This window comes from Petaurus breviceps, unplaced genomic scaffold, assembly GCF_028583685.1.
Source record: "Petaurus breviceps papuanus isolate PSGF00001 unplaced genomic scaffold, PetGlider_PUasm1.0 175, whole genome shotgun sequence".
In the NCBI taxonomy this organism is placed as follows: Eukaryota; Metazoa; Chordata; class Mammalia; order Diprotodontia; family Petauridae; genus Petaurus; species Petaurus breviceps.
This window is the reverse complement of record NW_027185764.1, coordinates 675,853-702,727: the sequence shown is the minus strand read 5'-3', so window position 1 is coordinate 702,727 and position 26,875 is coordinate 675,853. Positions and strand designations below refer to the sequence as shown.

General features: G+C 35.4%; 2 pseudogenes; one reads left to right on the top strand and one right to left on the bottom strand.

Annotated features, from left to right (window-relative positions):
- Positions 1 to 2,439: 2,439 nt before the first annotated feature.
- On the bottom strand, positions 2,440 to 3,165 carry LOC138159018 (ferritin heavy chain-like; annotated as a pseudogene).
- Positions 3,149 to 26,875, top strand: part of LOC138158982 (vesicle-associated membrane protein 4 pseudogene) — a 116,212-nt pseudogene continuing 92,485 nt past the window's right edge.

Genomic DNA, 26,875 nt, shown 5'->3' with positions numbered 1-26,875 from the left:
CTTTTCAGAAAGAATGCTTGAAAGTCCTTTATTTCATTGCATATCCATATTTTCCCCTGAAGTATTATATTCAATTTTGCTGGGTAGGTGATTCTTGCTTTTAACCCTAGCTCCTCTGACCTCTGGGATATCATATTTCAAGCCCTTTGATCCCTTAATGCAGAAGCTTCTAAATCTTGTGTGATCCTGATTGTATTTTCACAATACTTGAATTGTTTCTCTCTGTCTGCTTGCAATATTTTCTCCTTGACATAGAAACTCTGGGATTTATACTCAAGTATTATACTCAGTTTTGCTGGGTAGGTGATTCTTGCTTTTTAACCCTAGCTCCTCTGACCTCTGGGATATCATATTCCAAGCCCTTTGACCCCTTAATGAAGAAGCTGCTAAATCTTGTGTGATCTTGATTGTATTTCCACAATACTTGAATTGTTTCTCTCTGTCTGCTTGCAATATTTTTCTCCTTGACCTGGAAACTCTGGTATTTGGTTACAATATTCTTAGGAGTTTTCCTTTTGGTATGTCTTTCAAAAGGTGATCAGTAGATTATTTCAATTTCTATTTTACCTTCTGGTTCTAGAATATCAGGACACTTTTCTTTGATAATGTCTTGAAGGATGAAGTCTATGGTCTTTTTTTTTGAGCATGGCTTTCAGGCACTATAATAATTTTTAAATTATCTCTCCTGCATTTATTTTCCAGGTCAGCGTTTTTTTCCAGTGAGATATTTCACACTGTGATCTATTTTTTTTATTCTTTTGGTTCTGTTTTATAATTTCTTGATTTCTGATAAAGTCACTAGCTTCCATTTGCTCCACTCTAGTTTTGAAGGAATTATTTTCTTTTTTTTTCCAATTTATTTCTTTATTTATTTTTAGTTTTCAACATTCATTTCCACCAGATTTTGAGTTATTAATTTTCTCCCCATCTTTCTCCTACCCCCAACCCAAGATAGTGAGCCTACTGAATACCCCTTCTGCTGATCTGTTCTCCCATACATCCTTTCTGAATACCCCATCCCACCCCAACTTTCTAGTAGGGCAAGATGGAGTTTGGCTATGATATTCCTAGGAGTTTTCTTTTGGGGAGCTTTTTCCAGAGGTGAACAGTGAATTCTTTCAATGTCTATTTTGCCATCTGGTTCTAGAATATTGGGGAAATTTTCCTTGAATTTCTTGAAGGATGATTTCTAGGCTCTTTTTTTGATCATGACTTTCAGGTAGTCCAATAATTTTTAAGTTATCTCTTCTGGATCTATTTTCCAATCAGTTGTTTTTCCAATGAGATATTTGACATTGCCTTCTATTTTTTATTTTGTTTGGATCTGTTTTATGATATCTTGATTTCTCCTAAAATAATAAGTTTCTATTTGCTCCAATCTTTGTTTTTTGTTTGTTTTGTTTTTTGGAGGGGATAAGGTAGGGAAATTGGGGTTATGTGACTTGTCCAAGGTCACACAGCTAGCTTTTTTTGTATTTTTTTTTTCTGAGGCTGGATTTGAACTCAAATCCTCCTGACTCCAGGGCCTGTGCACTGTGCACTGCTCCACCTAATTGCCCCAGCTCCAATCTAATTTTGGAGGAATTATTCTCTTCAGTGAGTTTTTGAAATTCCTTTTCCATCTGGCCAATTCAGTTTTTAAAGGCATTCTTCTCCTCATTTGGCCTTTTGGGCCTCTTTTGCCATTTTAGTTAGTCTATTTTATTAGGTGTTATTTTCTTCAGTCAGGCTGTTGACTCAATTTTCCTGATTTTCTTGCATCATTCTCATTTCTTTTCCCAATTTTTCCTGCATTTTTCTTACTTCATTTTCAAAATCCTTCTTGAGCTCCTGCATGGCCTGTGACCAATTCATATTTTTCTTGGAGGCTTTTGATGCAGGAATTTTGACTGTTATCTTTTTCTGGTTGTATGTTTTGATCTTCTTTGTCACCAAAGTTAAGATTCTATAGTCTGCCTTTTTATACTGCTTACTCATCTTCTCAGTCAAATACTTGACTTTCTAACTCCCTGTCAAGGCAGGTCTCTGTTTGCAGTGGAAGTGTGGATGGGGGTGGAGGAGGTGTACTGACCCAAACTTTTGGACTTTTGTATCAGCTGCTGGATTCCCCATCGTCTATGGGCCCACTGCTGCCACCACCTCTGCAACCCTAGGACCTCTTTCACCTAGGTCCCACAGAGTTCCCCCACTGACCTTCCATGCTAAATTTGGTGTTTATGGGTTGAGAAGTATGGAAATCTCCACACTGCCAGGGATTCAGTGCCATAAGACCTGCTCCAGCCCCATCTGTGCCCAGTGCAGCCCATGCTAGACTGCCCTCTGCTCCCAGCCTGGTGTGATATACCCTTCCTGTCAGCCTCCCAGACTATTTTGCATTGTTGATGTGTTTCACTCTGTCATTTTGTGGGTTCTTCAGCTCTTGAATTTGTTTCGAGTCACTTTTTTTTTTCATCAGTACCAAGTCACTTTATTGGGATGTAAATGGTGGTAGTTTTTTGGTACAGATTATGAAAACGCCAGGTAACCAAAATATGCATGCACTGAAAGACAGTAGGAGTGGCGCCCACAGTTCCAAGGTGTGGGGGAAGCCAGGTGTGGCTTAGCTCTCGTTGTCACTGTCTCCAAGGGTGTGCATGTCAAAAAGATATTCGGCCATGCCAGAATCGGGGCCCCCATCTCGCGCAGGTTGGTTACGTGATCACCCAGCTGTTTGATGGACTTGACCTGTTCGTCCAGGTAGTGGGTTTCGATGAAATCACATAAGTGGGGGTCATTCTTGTCAGTTGCCAGCTTGTGCAATTCCAGTAACGACTGATTGACATTTTTTTCCAAGTGCAGAGCACACTCCATGGCGTTCAGCCCGCTCTCCCAGTCGTCGCGGTCGGGTTTCTTGATGTCCTGCAGGAAGATGCGGCCGCCGCGCTGGTTCTGCAGCTTCAGCAGCTTCTCGGCGTGCTGGCGCTCCTCGTGCGACTGGTGCAGGAAGCACTTGGCGAAGTTCTTGAGCGCCACGTCGTCGCGGTCGAAGTAGTAGGACATGGACAGGTAGACATAGGAGGTGTAGAGCTCCAGGTTGATCTGCCGGTTGATGGCGGCCTCCGAGTCCTGGTGGTAGTTCCGCCGCACCTGAGAGGGGGACGAGGTGGTCATGGTGGCTGCGGCGGAGGCTGAGGCGGCGGCGGCGGCGACTGAGCGGGTGGCTGAGCGGGCGGCTGCTGCTCAACGGTAGGACGGAAGAAGTGTTGCTTAGTGGAGGTGAAGGTGGAGAGGTGGCTATGGGGGGCTCCGGCCGGGAATAGAGCAGCGGTTCCGTTCAAGCACTGTTGAAGCAGGAAACCACAGCGACTCCCCTTCCCTGAGCTTCTGGCCTCGAGTCACTTTTTACAGGTATTTGGAGGGGATTGGGGGTGAGCTCAATCAAGTTCTTGCTTTTGCTCTACCTTGACTCCTTCCCCCAAAACCTCTTTTTCAGTTGGAAAATTGTCTAGAGAGGGATTGACTTCAACCTGAGGTACATGATCAGTGGCTCCAGAATTAACTGATGATGTTCTGCTGAGAAAACTTTGGAAGTGGTCAGCCCATCTTTCCAAGATCATATGCTTATTACTAATCAATGCGGCTCCATCAGCACTGTGTATTTGAGATATACTGTAGGTCTTTGGCCCATAAATACCCATCAGGGCATCATAAAAGCATTTGGATTGTTACCATCAGGATAAAACTGCACAGTTTTATAATCCCTTATGCATAATTCCATATATTGCTCTCCAATATGTTTGGATCATACAACTATGTCTTTGGACAAGGTTGGTGTCCTCAACAGTGATAGCAAAGTTATGAAGATAGTAGAAAAGGGGAGATAAAATGAGTTATTTTTTCATATCTGTTAAATTTGAAAGGCCATTGGGACATCCGATTGGATATTTCAGAAAGTGCTGTTCACATAACACAATACCTATTGTATTCACAGTATCGGAAACAGTAAGTACTCCCATATGTGGCATGTGTAAGGTACTACTATCCACAGAGTATAGCATCATTACACATAGGGATGAGACGCTTTTTCAAAAATCAGGTAACCAACCAAAGCTGTTATTTCCTTAGAAGATTAATCTTATATTAAAGGTCAGTTCTAGCTTTGCCTGCTGAATGAGGTCATAACTGATCTATGTAATTGCTAGGACCTGCTTTTGTTCCTGATAATCACTTCATGTGTAACTTGTGTCTATTTTGTTTATATGTCTACATGTTGTTTTTCCAGATAAAATATGTTTGATTTTGAGAACAGTTCATTTTTTTTCTTTGTGTCCCCAGAGTATAATGTTAGTCATATAGTAGGCATTTAATAAATTATTATATATTTACTGATAAGAAAGTCTTCTCTAGTAACATCCCAATAGGAAAAAGATGAAATCATTTAGATTCCACAGGTTTCCTAAAAGATTGAAAACTTATTTTTTTTAATCCATAAAAATAAGCCTAAGGAATTGTTCTCACTTCTATTTAACTGGTTGACTTGTGAGAATTTTCTGTGCCTAGGTTTTCCTTTATATTTGTCTTCACTTTAATATTTTATTTTTTTCAATTAACAAACTTTTAACTTTTTTCTTTCTCCCACTTTCCTCCCCCAAAGGGGAGAGGGGAAAAAAAAAGGTTACAAATACACATAATTAATTTAAGTGCATAGGCCATGTCTAAAACTGTGTGTCTCACTCTTCATATGGAATTCTTTACCTTTTTGTCAGGAGGTAGAGAGAATTTGTCATCTGTCCCCTGGAATTATTATCGGTTATAGTGTGGATCCAAGTTTTTTTAAGTCTTTCAAAGTTTTGTTGTTGTTGCTGTTGCTGTTTTCATTTTTTCCCAAATACTTCACCCAGTCCAGGCCAATAATAACCAAATGACAAAATCTTTCCTGGATCCTGTCATCAAGTAGAGAACAGGTCAGATTGCTGGAGACCAAAAAGAACCAGACATATGGTTAAACTCTAAAGGTACTCAAGGATGTGAAACACATCTCTATTAAGTTGCCACAGTCTTGGCCTCTAAGTGACTATGCAACTTGGAGAGATGAGTGATAATAGTTCATAGACTTTATGATTTTGATGAGCACATAAGCTATAGTGAATACTAAATGTTGGAAACTGTGCCAAATACAAGTTCATTTCTTTGAATGTGCATATTTTTTTATTTATATACATAATTTAATTTTTAGGTTTTTGCCATGAATATATTTTGGGGCCAGAGAATTCCACTGAACAAAGTACTCTAAGTATGACATAATCAAAGAATTAGGTCAGAAGACTGATAAGATTAACCTTCTAATGAGAAAAGAGTGGCAGTTAGGTCTAGAATGAACAAACTGAAATGTCTATTTGTAAATGGGCATTTCCAGAAGCTAGGTGGTGCAGTGAATAGAGCACTGGCCCTGGAGTCAGGAGGACCTGAAATCAAATCCGGACTCAGACACTTAATACAAAAAATAAAACTAGCTGTGTGACATTGGGCAAGTCACTTAACCCCAATTGCTCTCCAAAAAGCAAAGTAAAATTTTAAAAATGTAAATGGGTGTTTCAAAAGTGCCCTGTAAATCTTTTCTTAATTTACATGAAGGATGGAGATCCTCATCATTACTCTGAGTCATAAGCTAAGAGTCATAAGCTAATCATAAATCTTTTTTAGAGATTCTGTTTAGTGCTAAGTTTTCAATTTTAGGTCTCTATTTTAAGTATTTTCCTTTTCCTATTCCTTCAGGTATTTTTAAAGGGTGCTGTTTTGTTTCTTTTTTCTTGTTTTAGTTTAAAAATCATTCTGGAGTTTCTATTTTTGACTTTCTGTTCCCATCATTCAAACCTTTTAGGACATAACCTCTAAATCACTGAAAGCACTTTGAGTATGTCAGCATGTATTTCAGTGACTTACTTTTTAATTTAATTTTGAAACTTCATTTGCTGATTTGATTCTAAAGCATCTCACATTTTTAATTTAGATTTAATTGAGATTCATCTACTGTAAAGATTTTATAAAGAACTTTACAGAAAGCATGTCATTCAATCCTCAGAACACCCCTGTATATTAAGTACTACATTTCTTCATTCCCATTTAATAGATGAGTAATCAGAGGTTTAAGAAAAAATGTCATAGACTTAACAGAAGTAGAAGAGATTAAGAAGAGGTGGTAGGAATATGTAGAACTATAAAAGAAAGATTCTAACATCACTGATAACCATAGTGGCACAGTTACAAGTCTAGGTATCCTAGAGAATGAAGTCAAATGGGTCCTAGGAGGCATTGCTAACAATAAGTGTAGTGGAAGTGACAGATTTCCTAAAAGATGATCCTGTTAAAGAACTGCACTCAATATTCTAGCCAATTTGGAAAACTAAACAGGGGTCACTGGATTGGAAATGATAAGTTTACATTCTAATCCTAGAGAAGAGCAATGCAAAGAATATTCAAATTACCAAATAATTGCTCTCATTTCACATACAAGCAAGGTTATGCTTAAGATTCTGCAAGCTAGACTTTAGCAATATGTGAACTGAGACATACCAAAAGTGCAGACTGGTTTTCAAAGAGGCAGAGGAACTAGGGACCAAATTGCAAGTGTTCACTGGGTTATGGAGAAAGCAAGAAAGTTGCAGAAAAAAAAATATCTACTTCTGTTTCATTGACTACACTAAAGCCTTCAACTGTGTGGATCAAAAGAAAATGAGACAAGTTTTCAAAGAGATGGGAGTATCATATCATCTTACTTTTCTCCTGAGGAACCTGTATCTGGGGCAAGAAACAAGAGGTAGACGTGAACATGAAACAATGGATTGGTTTAAGATAGAAGGAGTATGACAGTGTTGTATATTCTCACTTTATCTACTTAACTTATATGCTGAGTACATTATGTGAAATGCCAGGTAGGGTAAATCGAATGCCAGAAATGAGGTTTCCAGAGGAAATATCAACCATCTCAGATACACAGAAAATAACACTTTGATAACAGAAAGTAAAAAATAAATTAAGAAGTCTTTTCATGAAGGTGGAAGAAGAAAGTATAAAATTTGCCTTGAAGCTTAACATAAAAAAAAAAAAATAAAAACACTAATATCATGGCAACTGGTTCCATTGCTTCCTGACAAATAGAGGCAGAAGAAATGGAAACACTGTCAGATTTTATATTCTTGGGCTCAAAGATCACAGATGGCGATTGCAGTTATGAAATGAAATGATGTTTGTTCCTTGGAAGGAAAGCTATGGCAAACCAGGACAGAATCTTTAAAAGAAGGGACGTCATCTTGCTGACAATGGATCACATAGTCAAAGCTATAGTTTTTCCAGTAGTAATGCATGGCAGTGAGAGCTGGGTTATAACTAAAGCAAAGTGTTGCAGAGTCAATGCTTTTGAATTGTGGTACTGGAGAAAACTCTTGAGAGTCCCATGAATAGCAAATAGATCAAATCAGCCAATGTTGAAAATAACTCAGATTATTCATTGGAAGGACAAATATTGAAGTTGAAACCTAAATACTTGGGCAACATAGGACTCATTGGAAAGACCATGATGTTGAGAAAATTGAAGGTAAAAGAAGATGGGTATAGCAGAGTTGGAGATGGATAGTATCATGGAGGCAAAAAATATGACCTTGGACAGACTTTGAGTGATAGTGGAGGATAGAAGTGTTTGGTATATTATGGTCCATGGAGTCATGAAGAGTTGGAGATAACTGAATGACTGAACATTACCACCAACAAACCAGATGTTTGCTCATCATCACAGATCTAATAAGGGACAGAGGCAAGATCCAGATTTCTAATGTCTCTAAGTCTAGTGTATTTTCTGTTGCACCATATTGCCTCTTTTTTCCTTTGTGATTTACTGTTGTTTTTTTAAGCAATTGCAGTTAAGTAACTTGCTCAAGGTTATGTGGCCAGTGATTTCTGGGTGTGGGGCTGTAATGAGAATGTAAAATTTTAAGATCTTCCCTGCCCCTAGGCTAAAGTGCACCTGGATCCTGGGGTGGGAGGCTTGTTTTTCTGTAGATAGTTTTTGATTGGCCAGTGGGTCAATAAGGTTGTTACATTCTCTGAGCCAGGAGAAGGCTATATAAGCCCTGATGTGTAGCTTTGTTTTGGGGTCTCACTTTGAGAAGTGCTCTGTGATTTGATCAGATGAGACTCTGTAAAGCCGTTGTTGAGAGCCCGCCCCCCACCCCCAGCCCCCTCCTCCCTGGCTTTGAAAAACCCAGATGTTTATTTGGTATGGATGTAATGGTTGGACAATTTGGAAACCTGTCTACTTGATAATTCTGTCTGTATATTCTGAAGTTCGGGGTGCTGACCTTTTTCCCCTGAAGTAGGTAAATGATACATATTTGACTGATTAAAGTAAGCTTGTTAACCCATTTTGAGTTGCTTTCCTTTAACAAAGCAGATCTAAGAACCTGTGTTGGCAGCCACCCTGGGACTGCTTGGGGTGATTTCTGCCACAGGGACTAAGTATCTGAGCCTGGATTCAATCCCAGGTCTCTGGACGCTGGGGCTGGCACTCTTACTCACTGCACCACCTGGCTGCCCCTACTGTTTTGTTTTGATCCAAGAATAAGATGGGAAAATACTGTCTAAGCTTCTATCACATCCCTCAGACAGTCTATTTTGATAGCTAGAATGATGGGGAAAATCCTGGGATACAAAATACCCAGGACATTTTTTACAAGAATCACACCTCCCTCTACCCACACACACCACCTTTGTTTGTTTCTTGCCTTCCCATCTTGTCTCGTGGTTTAGATAGTATCCTGCTAAACTAAAATGGTTTAGTTAGTGCTCATATTTAAAACAAGACTTGGCCATTATCAGTCAACCTCACCAGTTGAAAATGGCACCATGTCTTCCAAAGCTAATGTCATAAGTAAATTCTATATCTTCAGTACTCTTGATCATAGTCTGCTATAGTACATTGACAGAAAATGATCAAAAAAAGGGACCCCTGTGGCTTTTAAAGGTAAACCATTTGAACAATCTGTATAATGGAAGTTTTTATTTCTCATATAGATAACTTGACAGTGCTCCTAAAAATGATGATTAATAAATGTTGATAATTGACTCATAGTTTAAACTTGATGTTGTCAGATGCTCAATACTGTGGGGCAGTATTGAGATAAGTTTATATGGCTGAGGTGATTTACAAAGTTGAAAAAACACAACATGCTATTTTTCTGCATCTGATTTTGCCCAGGGTTATTTTAATTATGTGTAAGAAGCAAGATGATGCTTCTGGGGCCTTGCCATATGGCATGGGTATATGGATGTTATAGATAATTGGATGGGCCAATTTTTTTTGTCCAGTCTAATTTGGCTGCACTCATAATACTATAGCTGATTGTGTAGAAGAAAGATAGCATTTTATATGAAAGAAGGATTAGGTGAGAGAGATAATGAATGGCAGGAAATTGTGTGACAAAAAGAATTGGTGTGTGACAGAAATATGTGTGATAAGATATGTGTGTGCCAGAAAGATATGGAATGTGTATGTTATCAAGTGTTTGTGGAATCAGAAAATATTTGAGTTATTGATTAAAGAAGAAGAAATCACACTTGTCACCTATATCACTTCAATTTTAAATGTTTTTTTCAGGGGGGAAGCTTTACTTTTCAAATGGAGTTTTTTTTAATGTAAGTATCTGCTATGTGGGGAAAAAAATAGCCAATGGTTCAAACGTGCACTCTTAAGTTGTTTTATAAGCCATACTTTGCTCTATATGTATATATGAACTTCAAACTTTAAAAAATTATAAGGAAAAACAGGATATTTATATGAGAAGTTGCATTTAAAACTTATTAAAGAGAGATTGTCTTGAGACATTCCTTCTTTCTCATCTAAATGAATATATCTAGCCACTTTGAATAATCCCTTTATTACTTTAAGCAAGATACACTTCCATTACTAGTCATCTGCTATTCAACTCTCTCATGTTCATTATATTTTTATTTCTCTGTGTAGTACAGTGCCATGTATAATTGGTTAGGTTATATTGTAAAGAAATCAGATAAATAAGTTTAATAATAGAGTGAACTTGAAGTACCTTTCATATAATTAACTTGAATAAAGCTTCTCAGCATTCTAAAGGTATAAATAATTAAATAGGTCTGTATTATTATCCCCATTTTATGGATGGAATCATAGGTATAGAGATATTAAATGACTTGCTCACGGACATAGAATGAGTCAATAAAATGGATAAATTGGAAATAATACACAGAATTTGCATTAGGAGAAAGAACTCAGCAGAAATTTTTGCTACATGTGTATTCTATACTGAAAACTAAATTGAAATTGTTACTATCATTGTTATTAATATTCATTTGGTACCAAAATATGCTAGGTATGATAATGTACAAAGAATTAGCTAAAACCCCCTAGCCCCAACACAACTATATATCTAACCCTTCCAACTTATTACTTGTATATTCAATTGTGTTGTTTCATCAACTTAATTATTTTCAAGCCATGATGGAGCAATGGTAAAATAATATTTTAATAAGTTAAATTATTACATAAGATATATCTATGGTTAACAATTTAATATTTTTTCAAATTTCTTATGAAAATGAATTTATTCTTTTACAATATATGCTTTGGTATAAAAAATAACTTGTGCTGATGACTATAAAAAGAGAATAGATTACTAATTTTGAATTAGAAAACTAATCAGGATCATGTTCAAATTTATGCTGTAAAATATAATCATTCCTTGCCTTGGAATTTAGTACTTTTAATTGATTACTCTCTATCAGTAAAACAATATTGCTGAAATTTCATACATTTATATATGTGTGAATATACTCATGTATAACAAATGTGTGTAATATACAAATGTTTTATGTAGGTGTACGCTAAGCTGGTGAAATATTGTATATAATCTTTGCTACATGTAAGGCTGAGGCCTGTGAATAACTAAAGTTTGGGAGTTATAAGCTATTATAAAGATAATCAGGTTTTTCTATCATCTGGCACCAATATGGTGAACTTTTGGAATATCGAGCCAACAGACTACTTAAAAGGTAGGACTTTTTTGTAGTTCTATTTGTGAAGAAGAATAATTGGTTACATTCTATGTCTTCTAAAGAATTACTTTTTTTGAACTTGTACTAAATCCTATAATCTAAAAAGAATTAGATAAATTTACCAAGCCTCAAATAAATTATGTATTTAATCCTTTTAAACATCCTGCAAATACAAGAATGAATAAAAACACATATATTGTTTTTGAGTTGTTTCAGTTGTGTCTAACTCTTTGAGATCCCAGAACTGAAATTTAGCCAGTCAAAGCTTATATGCAATTCACCAATGCACTTGAACTCATTAAACTCATTGGAATTGAACTCAACTGTTATACCTCCTGCCTGGGAGAGATAGAGAAACCCAAAATCAAAAAAAAAAAAGAGATTTTAAACATGATATTTTCTATACTTATTTATATATAATACATAGATATATAGATAGATAGATAGATGTGTATATCTATCTATATCTATATCCCAAAGTACAGTGCCATGTATAATTGGTTAGGTTATATTGTAAAGAAATCAGATAAATAAGTTTAATAATAGAGTGAACTTGAAGTACCTTTCATATAATTAACTTGAATAAAGCTTCTCAGCATTCTAAAGGTATAAATAATTAAATAGGTCTGTATTATTATCCCCATTTTATGGATGGAATCATAGGTATAGAGATATTAAATGACTTACACGCTTTGGGATATCTAGGTGATGCAATGGATAGAGTGTCAGGAAGACATCTTCTTGAGTTCAAATCTGGCCTCAGACACATACTAGATGTATAACCATAGGCAACTCACTTAAACCTACTTATCTCACGTCTTTATCTGTTAAAAAAAACTGGAAAAAGAAATGGCAAATCACTTCAATATCTTTACCAGAAAAACAGTAAATGGGATCTCAAAGAGTTAGACACAACTGAAACAACTCAAAAACAATATGTGTTTTTATTCATTCTTGTATTTGCAGGATGTTTAAAAGGATTAAATACATAATTTATTTGAGGCTTGGTAAGTTTATCTAATTCTTTTTAGATTATAGGATTTAGTACAAGTTCAAAAAAAGTAATTCTTTAGAAGACATAGAATGTAACCAATTATTCTTCTTCACAAATAGAACTACAAAAATTAAAATTCAACTTGAATACGTAATTAATGTTTTATCCTTAGTCTAGTGCTATTTAAGATTTTTATCTACAACATAAATGAAGGCATGCCTACCAATTTTGCAGATGACATGAAACAATGAAGAAATGTTATCATATTGGGTGACAGAGGGAGAATCCAAAAAGTGTATGGCAATATAATACCAGATAAGAAAAATAATTTTAATCAAACAGAATGAAGTCTAATGAGGATAAATTTAAAGTCTTATACATAGATTAAAAAAATCAACCTCATAAATCTGAAACAAATGAGGCACCTTTATCATTCCCCGTGGAAAGATGAAAATTTTGGTGATTTGTAAACTCAGTATGAGCCAGTAGGGTGATATAACAACCCCCAAGAAACTATTGCTTTTACCTAGATTGCATTAAGAGAATCAAATTAACCAGAATAATGGAAGTGATCATTTAGCTATATTCTGCTTTCATCAGACTACTCCTGGAGTATTGCATTCAGTTCTGGTCATATTTTAAGAAAAATATGAATAGCCTGCAACATAGTCTCTTAATCTGGAGTCCATAGACTACCAAGAATCCCATGGATAGATTTTTGGAGATCTATGAATGTGAATGGGTAAAATACATCTTTATTTTAATTAATCTCCAACTGAATTCAGCATTTCCTTCAATTATTTAAAAACATAATATTTAAAAGAGGTCCTTAGCTTCACCAAACTGTCAAATGAGTCGCTGACATAAGAAAAATTAAGATCCTCTGGACTGGAAAGCATAGAAAGGACATGATTACAATCTTTAAAATTTTTGAAAACTTATCATATCACTCAGTCAATAGGTATTTATCAAGTGCCTTCTATGTCTCAGATATTTTGCTAAGTGCTAGGTACATGGAGAAATGCAAAGAACAAGCCCTATTCACAAGGAGATATCAGTCTAATGAAAGAGGCAACATGCAAACAACTATGTAGGAACAGAATAAAGTGGAGCTAATCAATAGAGGGAAGGTACTAGCATAAATGTGGATAAGAAAAAGCTTCTCATAAAATATAGAATTTTAGCTAGAACTTGAAGGAAGCCATGGAAGCCAGGAGGTAAAGATGAGGAGGGAGAGCATTCCAGGCACATAGAAGAAAGATGAAAAAGTTCTTGACTCTGGTGCCAGAGGGCACAACTAAGAGTAATAAATGAAAAGTTACTGGATGAAAGACTTAACTGTGAAGGAAGGAAAAATTTCCTAATAAAGAGACCTATTCTAAAGTGGAAAGGGCTATTTGTATACTATTTGTATGTATAAAGAGGTATTTCTCTTTAGTGGAGGTCTGTAAAAAAAAAAGACTAGGGCACCAATTGTTTACATTGATCTAGGAAGTTGTATTGGTGAGTTGTGTATTGACTTAGATGGGTTCTATGGTGCTTTATTACTCCTTGATGCTATGATTCTATGATTCTTTTTCCTATTATTAAAAATTATTGAATATTTCATAAGAATGAGCATAAAATGATATAAATTGACTACAAGTTGTTTTACGGCAGCTGGATGGCATAGTAAGTAGAATGCTAGCTAGACTTGGAGGAAAGAATATCTAATTTCCTGCATCAGATGATTATTAGCTGTGTGTGAATAAGTCATGTAGCTACTCAGCCTCAATCGACTCATTTTAAAATGTGAACAATAATAGCATCTACCTTACAGGGTTGATATGAGGCCCAAAAGAAATAATATGCATACAGCTCTTTGCAAAAGGGCCACATAAATGTTAGCTGTCAATGTAAATATTTTTGTTAAATTGTAGGAAAAGTACTATATATGAAGGCATGGGCACTTTTCTACTAAAAAGTCTATATTATGGGACAAATGGTTAGAGCCTAGAAAAGTTCCTAAAAACAGATACTCAGAATCCCCCCATGTGTATCTTAAAATTCTGTATCTGGGAATTCAATAGTATTTTTAGCATACTCAAATATGTGATAACATTCCTAGAAGAAAACTATACATCTGCTTGTTATCCTATGGTAAGCTGACTTTTTCTCAGATATTATAGAAAAAGAACTAACTTACAGAAACTTATGTCATCCCCAGTATTTGTTTCAGCAGTATGGCCTAGGTTGTACAATGCTAGCCAAAAGCCAAAGCTTATCTTTCTTCCTGAGAATAGAATTACCTTTTTTTGCTTGTTTTAGTGTAAAGTGAGAATGTAGATAGCAAATCTAAGAAAATGCTTAAAACATCAGTTCCCTTTAACATAGCTATAGCTGTCCCTATATGTACTTCCTCTATTTGCTCCCTACCCTATATCAAATAAGTTACCAAATCCTAAGCAAGATGTGCTAACCATTCCTATTATCTGGAGGATAAAAATCTAAATTTTTAAAGGTTAAAGTTCAAATGGAGGACAGAATAGACTGCCTTAAATTTCAAAGGTCATAGCTAAAACAGTAGAAAAATCACTTCTACCTCCTTACTCAATTATATTCTCTTATTATCCTTTACTGTTTAATGAGATCCAAGGTTTTTTATACCTTGCATCAATTCCCAGAGTTCTTATCAGTCTATACATTATCTATGCATTCTCATTCACTAACGTCCCTTTCATTCCTTGGTTCTGAGTAATAGCATGCCCTCTGCACTGATCTGTGACTCCCTTGATGCATAAGGGTCCTTATTGACTAATCAGAGTTAGCTTTCTTAGATTCAGCTTCACTACCATCTTCCTCCTCCCTGAGTCTTCACATTATCTACTTTTCCAAAAGGAATGGTCATTTGTTGTGAACTCCTGTATCTTTCATCCTCAAGACTTTAAAATCTTTTTTTTTTGTACTTGCCACTTTGTTTTCCATTGATGTGGTCTCAAAAATAAGGTGAGCCACCCTTTCCAAAGATAAGCAAAGCTCTGTGCCTTCTTGGCCATCCCCTCTAGGAACTTTCTTCTCTGGTTATTTCCTCTCTCTTATAGGATTGTTGAATTTAGAGAGGGGAGAGGAACTTTGAAAATCATCTGATCAACTTTAATTGTAAACAAAGAAGCACTTAGCATCTTTTTTCAGCTGCTTAAGTATTGAGCACCTTGTTTGATACCTTTGTGATCTGAAAGTGGGAGGAACTTGCTGACCCAACATGAAGGGCAGGACAGGAAGAAGCATCATATAAAAGGACCAGCACAAGATGAGACTGAGCAGAAGTGAGAAGGAGAACACTTGTGGTGGCTGGCAACCTGTTTCTCTGTCCTGTCTGTGTTGATTTGTGTTTGTGATACTTTGTACAGAAGCCTTGGGACCTTACTGCTGGTTCAGAAGCCCTGAAAGAGGATTTTCTTGTTGTCTGTTTACAGAAGTCCTGGAGCAGCGTTTCAGAGGTCCTGGGACTATACTGGTGATTTGTGTTAATTTCTCAGACCTTGTTTGTGGGTCTGTGTTGATTTCACAGGTAGATAGTAAACTGATTATAGTGCCAGCAATGTGCATGAATATTGTTTTGGTTCTGTTAAGCTTTGTCTTCCCAGAAACAGAAACTGTGAAGGACTTGAGATGGACTGGACACCGTGAGTTTCAATATAAAACTGGAGCTGAATGAGGAGCTAGCTGACGAGGTGGATGAGGAGCTGAGAGCAGCCTGCCTATGAATTCAAATGATGGTTGGGTGAATTCAGGCAAGAGCTGGACCCATAGGAGAGGAACCATGGAATCTGGGAGCCAGCCTTGAGCCAAGATGAAAAGACCTCTCCTTGGATACTTAGTACTGACTGACAAGATGATGATTTACTGTGACCTAGAGGTGGGAGAACTTTGTACTGTGTACCCCTTAAGGATGATTGAGTTAACAATGATAGGACTCTAGTCTCCAATCAAGAAGAAAGAAGACTTTCTAACTGCTGAAATTAAGGCAATGTGGCTTTGGGGTGGGAGACATTGGTACTTTATATCCCTTCAGGAAGCTTGCTCCTTAAAGATGATTGAGTTAAGGACTTAATGAATGATATCTTTTGTTTAAAACAATGTGACCACTTTAGTGATAAGTTGTTATATCATTGTGAATTCTACTTTGGTTTCTGTGAATATTTGGCTTTAATTTACTGCTGAATAAATAGAGAGTTCAAGACACTATGTCGTAAGAACTTAAAGCTATTCACAGCAGCAGTCCTCTGAAAAGCTGCTCCTACTTGATTTTACATCAACCCTTTCATTTTACGAATGAGGAAACTGAGACCAAAAGATAGCCAGTCATACTTTGAGCAAGATCACGTGCATAGAACATAGAGATCTAGGACTGAAAACATAACCTATGAATTCAATTTTCACTCTCTCAATAGACTAAATTCCTCTCTTTGCACTGCACCATGTTCAGTCTTTTTCTCTCTATTTATTTTTTTTCTTCCTCTATCAACAAACATACCTTGATCTCCCATATATTAAAATAAAAAAGAAAGAAACAACCTTCAATCTACATTATGCTCAAGCTATTGTACTTCTTTGCCTTCAATGTTAAAATTCTAGAAAGAATAGTAGACACTCATTGCTTTTTTTTCCATTTACTCCTCAGAACCCTGAAATCTAGCTTTTGCCCCGAACACTAGTTTGTTAAAAAAGTTCTAATTAAACATCTAGTTAAAAAGTTCTCAACAAAGTAACAAGTCACCTCTTTCAAGTGTCAAATTCATTTATTTTTTTTTCATAATTCTTATTGAGTAAGGATGCTACAAATAAAGATAGAGAATAACAAAAATGAAAGCTATTACACTGGGGGGGTAGTAAAAGGTGGTAGGTATCATTCTAAAAGTAAAACTCTGTCCTTCAATTTGGGAAGAATTAAAATAAAAAAGTAAATTTAGGAAATTTATTAAGTTTGGGAAAGGATTCACATTAGATAAGGAAGATTTTATTTATTTTGGAAAAATTAGATTAGGATGTAATAATAACTGTAACCTCGAATTTAAATAAATTAAATTGCCCTATGGAACTAAAAAGGTTAAGAGAATTAAAAAACAATCAAGCAAATAATGTGTTGCCTGTGATAACAAGTCAGAAACAATTTTTCTGCATCTACTCTGCACCAGGTGCTGTACAAAGTATTGAGGGAAAAGGAAGGGCAAAGATAGTCTAATAAAAATGATTAACATGAAAAACTATTCAGAGACTAAAGTATAATGGATTAAAATGTATATCTAATTATAGAAAATGCAGTGTTTCTATTATAATATGCATCAAAACACAATTCAAATTAGAAAATACTGAGAGTTCAAATAAGAAATTATGTTACTGGCATGATCTTGATATATTGAAATGCCAAATCTTTTGGATAGGCTCCCAAAATTCAATTCTTGACTTCTTCCTTATTCAATGACATGAAGACTCAATTCAGATTCTTTTTGTATCATTGAAATAGTTATGACAGTGACCAAGTTCTATATAGACCCTCTCTATGAATTCTTTTTCCTTTCCCATGCTATGCTTCCTTGGGGTCTCCAAAATTTTCCATTACAGGATTAAATAAGTTTATAGAACAACTGCATTTTAAATCTATAAAGCAGAGATTTCCAAACTATTTCACTGTGCTCCCTTTTAAAAAAAAGATTATGACTTCTAACAAGAAAAAATTTTCTTAGGGCATACATAATTCAAATCAAATTTAAATGTTTTGTTGTAACTTAATGTTGCCATTTTTCCAATAATGTCTGATTGTTTGTAACCTCATTTGGGCTTTTCTTGGCAGAGATACTGGAATGGTTTGCCATATTCTTCTCCAGTTCATTTTACAGATGAGAAAAACTGAGGCAAATAGGGTTAAATGATTTGTTCAGGGTTTTAGGCCAAATTTGAATTCAGAAAGATGTCTTTCTAACTAAAGTCCGAGCAGTCTATCCACTATACCACCTATACCTACCTGCCCATTGTAATTTCATAACAATATACAAATCTTAAATATGTAATGAAAATATCATATCTTTTTGACAGCCAAAGTATTATATTATAGTGGCCAAAATTAATTGTGTTGAACAATATAACTAATAAGGTATTTTAAATTTCTACAAAAATATTAACTTTGAGTTTACATACTTCACTATTCAGATCACATTACTTAAAACTTTGGAGGCTTCCACAAGGATGGGCACAAATAATCAAATATTTATTAAGCATATATAATGTACCAGGATCCAATAGTATCAAAATAAAAAACCTTTCTTTAGCCCTTAATGAGCTTATTTACTAGTGGAAGAGGGGAAATAACATGTACAATTCTATGATCTCAAGACAATTGGGTCCTTGCCTGTGACATGATCCTCAGAATGCTTGATGAGGTCCTGGGGGATCAGAATCTCACTAGGATGAACATACCCTTATTCTTGAACTATATTCCTCCCCAGAGCCATGAAATATCTATATCACAGTCCAGTTCTTGCAGCTTCTAGTGTTGCTGAGGGTACATTTAGAGGCAGAGAATAAAGGTCAAAGGGCTGTGAGGGTTAGGAACATGGTTAAAATAGTTAATGAAAGAAAGCCATGTCAAAAACCCTTCTGGATGCCTTTAAATGATGCCATAAAACAATTTCTGCAGCACAGAACACACGAAAGGATGGTGTAAAATATTTTCCAGTCCAAGAAACTTAGATGGCCAACAGGAAAAATCTTTCACACTGGGGTTAAAGTGAAGCACAGCCCAGCACACAGACCAGGCCCCAGAAAACCAAGAGAAGACTGTGGGAGCCAATAAATCAGCAGCAGCAGCAGCATGTGCTAACAGAGCTGAAAAAAACTGATCAGGCCTCTGTATGGATATCCTTGATGGCACTGGAGGGCAGAATTCTACTGCTTTGTCAATACTCAGGTCCAAGTTGTAGTCCTGGGTGGCAATCCCAGGGCAAGGAGGAGCATGAGCACACCAGACCTTGTAACTACAGTGGAGCAGGGACCCTTCTCACAGCTGCAGGGCAAAAAAGAGTCAGTCAGATATCAGAGCACAGGCCACTTCCCTTTATATCTAACCACTATGGATGAATTGAAAACTTACTAGAAGTCCCTAGAAGTGTCTCTGAAAACAACTGCAAAAAACTCCTGAAACTTGGGACAATGCACACTCTACACTGCAAGCAGAGTCCTACTTTAACAAAGAATTAAAAGTCAAAAAGTAGATTGAAGAACTGAGCAAATGACTGAAAAAAAAATTGACCATAGAAAGTTACTATTGTGACAAGGATGATCAAAACACACATTCAAAAGAAGATAGCAAAGTTAAAGTACCAATATCCAAAGCCTCCAAGAAAAATAGAAATTGATCTCAGGCTATGGAAAGGGTCAAAAATGATTTTGAAAATCAAGTAAGAAGGATAGAAGTAAAATTGGGAAGAGAAATGAGAGTGATGCAAGAAAATCATGAAAAAAATCAACAGTTTAATGGAGACACAAAAATAGTAAAGAAACTAAGGAGACACAAAAATAGTAAAGAAACTAACATCTCAAAAAATAGAATAGCCAAATGGTAAAAGAGGTACAAAAATTCAATGAGGAAAAGAATGCATTGAAAAATCCAAAATGGCAAAATGGGGAAAGAAGCAAAAAAATTCACTCAAGAAAAAAAAAAACTCTTTAAAAGGTATAATTGGCTGAATGAAAAATGAGGCACAAAAGGTGACTGAAGAAAGTAATTCTGAAAAACTGAAATTGAGAAAATGGAAGCTGACTTTATAAGATATCAAGAAATAGCAAAACAAAGCCAAATAAATGAAAACAAAATAAAAAAAACAATGCAAATATCTTATTGGAAAAACAACTGGCCTGGAAAATGAATCCAACTGAGATAATGTAAAAATTACTGAATTACTTGAAAATTATGATCAAAAAAGAGCCTAAACATTATCTTTCAAGAATTTATCTAGGAAAACTGTCCCGATATTGTCAAGATATTAGGAAACACCCTGTATTTCAGATCAGAGGCCCAACAAGAAGAAGATTGTGCCCTAATCTTTGAATAACAACAATTGTTTGTGCTTACTCTCTGGATGATCTCACCCACTGGCAAAATCTTACAATTTTTTGTATTGTCTTGATCCCTATTTCCCAGAGGATACCAGGGGAGCTGGTACTTCACCCAACATCCTGCAGCAGAAAGTAATCGATCAAAATCTCCTGACATGCTAACAATTCTTGAATCCTCATGTTCATAACTCCTAAGTGAAACAAACCAGGTGCTTCACTCCTGTTCCTGACACACTAACTCTGGGACTGTACCCAGTTGAATGATGACAAGCCTCAATGACCCTATTGACTTGAAACAATCACAAAGTCTAATAATTCTATTAACTTAAGACTGTTCCCACAGGACCCAAAAATGTCTGTATTGTCTGAAGAATCATCAGTGGTGGGAACGGTTTATTCAAGATTGTGTAACATCCTGCCTTCTTGTGATTTTCATGTTGAAAAGCCCTACTCCCCCCCATAAGCTATAAGCCCTTCTTCTGAAGAAGTTGAACTTCTGTTTGAAAGCATTTTGAAATTAAACTTTTGCTCGATTCCTGACTTTCTCTCTCTCTAGCCTGCTTTGTTCAGCTCTAGCCACCCACAGTATAGAGGCTGGTTCTGGTTAAATAGATAATATTCTAGAACCAGAGGGTAAAATAGAAATTTAAAGAATCCACAGATAATTTCCTGAAGGAGATCTCAAAATGAAAACTTCCAGAAATATTATAGCCAAATTCCAGAGCTCCTACATCAAGGAGAGAATATTTGAAGCAGCCAGAAATAAATAATTCAAGTATCGTGAAACCACAGTCAGGATAACACAAGATTTTGCAGTTTCTACTTTAAAGGATCAGAGAGTTTGGAATATGATATTTCTGAGGGCAAAGGAACTAGTATTACAACAAAGAATCACCTATCCAACAAAACTGAGTATAATCCTTCAGGGGGGAAAATTGATATTTCATAAAATAGAAGTCTCTCAAGAATTCTTGGTGAAAAGACCAGAGCTGAATAGAAAATCTGACTTTCAAATGGAAGACTCAGGTGAAGCACAAAAAAGATAGGAAACAGAAATCATAAGGAACTTAAGAAGGTTAAACAGTTTACATTCTTACATGGGAAAATGATATTTGCAACTCATAAGAACTTTGTCATTATATTGGGCAGTTTTCATATATCTATAGACAGAGGTCACAGGTGTGAGTTGAATATAAAAGGATATCTTTAAAAAAATAAAATTAAGGAGTGAGAAAGAAGAATGAACTGAGAGCAAGGGAAAGGTAGGGGTAGAATGGGATAAATTATCTCACATAAAAGAGGCAAGAAAATCTGTTACAGTAGAGGGGGAAATGAGGAAGTAGGGGATGAGTGAGTCTTGCTCTCAACAGAATTGTCTCAGTGTGGGAATAATGCACACACTCAATTTGATATGCAAATCTCTCTTAACCTACCATAAAGTAGAAGGGGAAGGGGATAAGAGAAAGGGAGTATGATATATGGGAGAACAGATTGGGGAAGGCAGTAGTCAGAGGCAAAACTCTTTTGAGGATGGGGAGGGTGAAAAGATAGACAGATTAGAATAAACAGGGAGAAATAGAATAGAGGGAAATACAGTTAGAAGCTACAATTCTGAGAAAAAAATTGAAGCAAATTTCTCTGATAAGGGCCTCATTTCTCAAATATGTAGAGAACTGAATCAAATTTATAAAAATTGGAGGCATTCCCTAGTTAAAGAATGATCAAGAGACGTGAACAATATTCAGATGAAGTATTCAAAACTGTCTATAGCCATAAAAGAAGGTGCTGTATATTGCTATCGATTGGAGGAAAGCAAATTGAAACAATTCTGAGGTACTACTTCAAACCTATTACATTGATTAATAGGACAGAAAAGGAGAATGACAAATGTTGAAGGGTTGTGAGAAAAAATGAGACATTAATGCACTGTTTGCAGAGTTGTGTACTGATTAAATCATTGTTTTAAATAATATATTTTAGATTTTCCTCAGTTACATATCAAAAGAAATTTAGCATTCATTTTTACAAGTTCCAATTTTTTGTCCCTTCCTCCCTTCCTCACTCCATCTTATAAAAATCTTAGGCAATTTGATATAGGTTGTTGTCTTCTATCGTGTAAAAATATTTCCACATTAGTTACAGCTTTGAAAAAAAGAAATAGATAAAAAGGAAGAAAAACCACAAGAAAGAATAAAATAAGTGAAAAAATAAGATTTGATCTGTGTTCGAAATCCATCAGTTCTTTATCTGGATATGGATAGCATTTTCTCTCATGAGTCCTTTGTACATATCTTGGAACATTGCACTGCTGAGAAAAGCTGAATCATTTATAGTTGATTATCACACAAAGTTGCTGATATTATGTGAAGTGTTTTCCTGGTTCTCCTTATTTCACTTTGCATCAGTTCGTGTAAGTCTTTCCAGGTTCTTTTCTGAAATCTGCCTGTTTATCATTTCTTATAGAACAATAATATTCCATTGAATTCACATACCACAGCTTGTTCAGCCATTGCCCAATGGATGGACATCCCCTCACTCCTCAATATTTTTTCATCATTGATAAGGGCTATTATAAATATTTTTGAACATGTAGGTCCTTTTCCCCTTATTATAATCTCTTTGGGATACAGAGCTTGTAGTGTGGATCAAAGAGTATGTAGGGTTGGTTGTCCTTTGGGCATAGTTCCAAATTACTCTCCAGAATCACTATGAGTTCACATTTACAACTGTGCATCAGTGTCCCAGTTTTCTTACATCTTCACTAGAATTTATCATTTTCCTTTTCTGTCATATTAGCAAATCACATAGGTGTGAGGTGGGATCTCCGACTTCTTTTAATGTGGATTTTTCTAATGAAAGTAATTTAGAACACTTCTTCATATGCCTATATATAGCTTTGATTTCTTCATCTGAAAAGTGCTTCTTCATACCCTCTGACCATTTATCAATTTGGGAATAGCTTATATTCTTGTCAATTTGACTCAGTTCTCTATATATTTGATAAATGAGGCCTTTATTAGAGACACTTTATACAAAGATTGTTTCCCATCTTTCTACTTCCCTTCTAATCTTGGTTACATTGGTTTTGTTGGTATAAAAGTTTTTTTTTTTTAAATTTCACATAACCAAAATTATTTATTTCATATTTTGTAATGCTCTCAATTTCTTTTTTATCATAAATTCTTCCCACCCCCAAAGATCTGAGGTAAACTATTCCTTGTTCTTACAAAATTTGCTTATAGTGTCACCCTTTATGTCTGAATCACACCAAAGGTCTGTCATAATGTTTCTTATATTGTATTTGTCTCCTTTTTTTCTTGGCTATTTTGGTTTGATTTGTTGAGTTCTAAGAGGGGATAGTTGACGTGCCCCATAGTATAGTTTTGCTGTTTATTCTTTTCTTGAAACTCACTTAATTTTGTCTTAATAATTTGGACATTTTACCAATTAGTGCATATATGTTTAGTATTGATATTGCTTCATTCTTTATCTTTTAGCAAGATGTAATTTGCTTCCTTATCTCTTTTAATTAGCTGTATTTTTCCTTTTACTTTGTCTGAGATCAGGATTGCTACCTGTGCTTTTTTTTTTCCTTTTTTTGGAGGGGGAAAGGTAGGACAATTGGGATTAAGTGATTTGCCCGAGGTCACATGGCTAGTTTTGTGTTCAGTGTCTGAGGGCAGATTTGAACTCAGGTCCTCCTCGCTCCAGGGCAGGTGCTCTATTTACTGTTCCACCTAGCCACCCCCTGTTTTTTTTTTTTCCCTTCAGTTGAATGATGGTAGATTTTGCTCCAAGCCCATACCTTTACACTCTGTGTGTCTCTCTGATCAAAAGTCTCTCTTTTAAACAACATATTGTAGAATTTTATTTTTCGTCCAATCTCCTATCCATTTCCATTATATTGGAGAGTTCATCCCATTCATATTCACAGTTATGATTAATAATCATGTATTTCCCTCTAATTTATTCTTCATTGTGTCGTCCTCTCTGTCATTTCACCCTTTCCCTCCTCACCAGTATTTTGCTTCTGTCTATAACCTCTCCTGATCTGCCCTCCCTTCTGTCAGTACCCACACCCTTGACTTGATCTCCTCCTCTCTGACTTCTTTTTTGTTGTTGTTGTTTTTGCTAATCTTTGGGGGATATTGCCTTTTTCCTTTCTTTTAAAACTGAACTCTGCACCGGGAATGGAAGGCACACTATCTTGGGCTTCTTGTGTCAGTTGCTGCACGTCCTGACTCTTTACCTGATGGTATGTTGCCCTAATGTTCCTGGGGGACACTCATGCTTGGTTTTGAGCCAAGGGGTGGGATGGAGGGTAGAACTCTTTTAGAAGCTTACCTGGTGCTAAACTGGGGTCTAGTGGTGGTATCTAGAATGTGATGAGGCCCTGTGGGGTGTGGAATGGAAGTGCCTTGAAGGAAGTATTTGTTTTGTGTTTTTCTCTGACTCTTAAGTATTTAAAATGGGGCCTCATACTTCTTATGTACTTGATAACTATTTAATGACTTTAATTAAATTGAATTGAAGCTTTATCTATACAATAATTAAAATACAGTGTCCTGAAATGCAATAAATTAAAGCAGTTCTATATCATAAAGAGATAAACTAGCAAACAATAAAGAAAATATATTCCAAATGTGGAAGCATATATGGAATGTTTGAAATGACAGTAAATAAAAGCTAGATTAAAAAAAAATCTATATACACAAAGATATCATGTTAAAGAAATTGAAAATATAACTACAATATTTCTAAATTATGGCAAAGCAAATTTCAGTACCAAATTATGTCCTTAAATCTTTATATTAACTAGAGAGATAAAAAGAAGAAAAATGAGTTTGCAATTAAAGGAAGAGAAAAATGATATAGATAGATAGATAGATATAAATATAGATATAGATATACCCAAAGAAAATAGGAGGAATGATATTGGTAAAGTAAAAGGAGAAATCAATAAAATAGATATTAAGTGAGTACATAAAAAGAGTTGTCAAAAGACCAATAAAATTGATAAATAGCTACTTTAATAAAAAGAAGTAATAAATTACTAATATCAGAAATGAGAACAAAAGATGACTACTTTAATTGTTCACAAATAATTCAAAGAAAGTAAAAAAGACATCATAGATTAGTGTACACATTTTTATTCCACAACAATGAGAACAGACAGGAAGTTGATGTTTTTAAAAATATAAAATGTCCATATTGACAAAACAGAAAATATATCAACCAATCTTAACTTGGACATTAAATGGAACATAATGAACCACTATGTTAAAAAGCAATAAGAGAGATATATTCAATCATACAAAAATAATTGAATAATTCCTATACCAAATAAATTGTTTTGAAATACAGATAAATCTGATATTCTAACTAATTTAATGAGCTAAGTGTGGTCCTACTTCCCAAACCTATTTGAATTCTTTATATATTTTAATTGTCATACTTTTTTTTAATCAGATCTGTTGATTTATATTTTGTTTGGAACATAATGTTTTCTGTTCTGAGTAAAAATAACTTTTAAAAACACTTTCAGTTTGGCAATAAGCATTTTTAAGCACTTTCTTTGTGTTAGGAATTGTGCTAACTGCTAGAAATACAAAGGGCAGGAGGTACCTATTTTCAAGGAGTTTGCATTCTTTTTGGAAGGACAATGTACAAATATCTATCTACAGACAAGAGACACAGGATAGATTGGGTAGGATTTCATAGTGAAGGGAATAAGATTAATTATTGGAGAAAGCTTTGAACCAAAGTGTGACTTCAGGAGACATTTTGAAGGAAGGTGGGGAAGTCAGAAGATGGAAATGAGGGACAGAGTGGTATGGGAGGAGAGTCAGTAACCATGCTTAGTGTCAGGAGATGGGGTATCAGATTTGAGTCAAAGCAAAGAGGGTGATGTCACTCAATGAAAGAGTACAGGAGGAAGTAAGTTGTAAAAAGACTAGAAAGATAAGAAGGGATCAATTTACAAAGCGCTTGAAAAGATAATGAGAGGATTTTATATTTGATGCTGAACTGGAGCTTATGGTATGAAATCTTCTCTAACTTCTATTTGTTAAAAAGATTAGGGATGGCTAGGTGGCACAGTGAGTAGAGCACTGGCCCTGGAGTCAGGAAGACCTGAGTTCAAATCCAGCCTCAGACACGTAACACAAAAAAAATCTAGCCATGTGACCTTGGGCAAGTCACTGAACCCCAACTGCCCTTCAAAAAGCAAAGCAAAACAAAACAAAACAAAAATAAAGATGAGAATATATCTTCATAAATGTGATATATATCATCCTAAATATGTCTAACATAATATGAAAAAAGAAAATTACAGGTCAAAATTATCCATAAATGCTGATGGAAAACATTGTGGCAATGACATTAACTTGTGAATAGAGTGCTGGATAGACTTGGAATGAAAAAGACCTGAGTTTGAATCCTGCTTCAGACATTGTGTAATCCTGGTCAACTTCTTTCAATGTCAGGTTTTTGTTTGTTTTTTTTTTATCTCTAAACTGAAGGAAAGAAAGTATTTAGTTCAAAATGTTACAAAGATAAAATGAGATGATATAGGAAAAGTGTTATGGACAGCCTAAAGTACTGTATAAGTGATAGTATTCCTATTTCTAGTTTACTATACCAGAGCTTGGGAGACTTTCACCTTGGGTGAGATTGGTAACAGTCTCTCTCTCTCTCTCTCTCTCTCTCTCTCTCTCTCTCTCTCTCTCT